Source organism: Athene cunicularia (genome assembly GCF_003259725.1).
Source record: "Athene cunicularia isolate RWA chromosome 3 unlocalized genomic scaffold, athCun1 chr3_part1, whole genome shotgun sequence".
Taxonomy (NCBI): Eukaryota; Metazoa; Chordata; class Aves; order Strigiformes; family Strigidae; genus Athene; species Athene cunicularia.
The window spans coordinates 114,526,037-114,527,942 of NW_020799097.1; positions in this window are offsets into that span (position 1 = coordinate 114,526,037).

The window sequence follows — 1,906 nt, forward strand, 5'->3', positions numbered from 1 at the left end:
AGCTGTTCATCTCAGATCCGTGCTTCCAGTGGCACCCCATGATCAAAAGCTGTGAAATGCTACTCCTGAGAAACACCGTTAATGTTGAGTTAAGGTGAGTGGACATTCTTTCCTGAAGCTTTTAAATTCAAAATTTCCTAAATTTTCCTGTCCACTGTTTATTTAATGGAAAGAAACACATTTCAAACTTTTAAAAATCTACCATCATATGACCTTTCAACTAATATACTGCTGAATTCGAAGAATAAGAAAAGCCTTTATTTATTGCTGCCATTTTCCCAAGTTGTTCTTTTTTAGTCGCATTAAAATGGAATATATTTGGGCATAAAAGATGACAGCTCCTTTTCATGGCCTTTTACTGTATTTTTGCTGTGGCTGGTCAGCTGCTTTTATCTAAAGCTTTGTTCTTTGCAGTGGAAAAAAATTCAGAGGATTTGAGAGAGTGATAGAGTTTTCAGAGAAAATGAAATTTTCACACAATACTTTGTGCTGATCAGGAAATGGGATTTCACGGTGGCAAAGCCCCACGCTTTGTCGAAACTCTTGTTGACAGTGACAGGGTTCATGTTCACCTTGCAGCTCAGCAAACAGACTCATCCTTTTGCGCTTCACTCTGTGGAGCAGATACTGTTGGTAGTAGGGCTGGCAGGTAGTTCCCCTGTGCCCCGAGTAGCAGCCTGCACTTCGGGTGACACCTCGAATGCAGTTGCCATACCAGGAGCTTGGCCAGTGACTTAGGGGAGGAAGCCACCATGGGCTTCTGAGGCTGCCCGTGCTGGGTCATGCTGGGATGAGTGTCAGGTGTGGTGCTGGGAAACTGGAAGGACATGAAAAATTGATCAGATGAAAGAACATCTCTAAATGGTGCTTGGGAAGGGAAAACACAGAGGACTTTTTGGCATGATGAAAAGGCAAAGTGTAGCCCACGATGGATAGAGCAGGAGAACTTTCATTGTGATCCGATAGCTCAAGGAGGAATTAGGAATAAGAGCCAAGGCGTAATGTTTGATTTAACCCTTCTTGTGACAACTTTTAAGTAGGACCAGATCAAAACCCAGTCCCTGACTGGTCTGGTCCTGCGGCCTCGGCTGATCTTCCAGCAGGCAGAGCAGAATTGCCAGAGGCAGCCCTGCTCGTGGGGCCACAGCCTTGTGATCTGCCAGTGCTAGTATTAAGTACTTCAAATTTTTCCCTCACGAACGAGAAATATTCTTTAATGGTAAGCAATTATAAAATTGTGAAATTGGAGGTAGTAAGGGCTTATTAAGTGAGGCACCCTCCTCTGCCTGCGGGGGATTGTATGGGGGGAACTAGGCAATTTAAAAATGGGAATTCAACCAATTATTCACCTAATAGTTCCAGTTCATCCACTTCTGCCACTGAGATATATCGTATCATCTTTCTTTGTAAGCAGCATGAATGGATTATCAAGTTTCATTCTCAAATCATCTGCAAGGCAGATTTATGTAGAGCCTTTGTATCTCTAAGCAAATGGGGAAATGCAAGCCTCTCATGGCACCGCGACTGAATATTCCCGAGGAAGAAATATGAATATCCCAATCTTAATTCCCGTGGGGAGCTCATCTCATGGCAGGCACCCTCCCGCTTGAGGGAAGGGTTGCGGTAGGGAACGGTGTGGTTGTGTCTGAGCGCAGCTTTGCCGGGCTCGAGTGAGCTCCCGGGGAAGGAGCGATGAGGTGGAAGCTGAGGCGGCGCTGCCTCGTGGTGATGTAATGCGGCCTCTCGCCCGCTGCCCCAGCCGAGGGACTGGAGTGATGGCGGCGGGGGGGGGCTGCTCCGTTTGTACCTTCCCTTCCCACACGTCAACCTCGAGTGCCGCCTCACCCTCGGGAGGGCGGGCCGCGCCCGGGGCCTGCAGCCGTCCGAGGGGCGGCTCCGCGCCCAC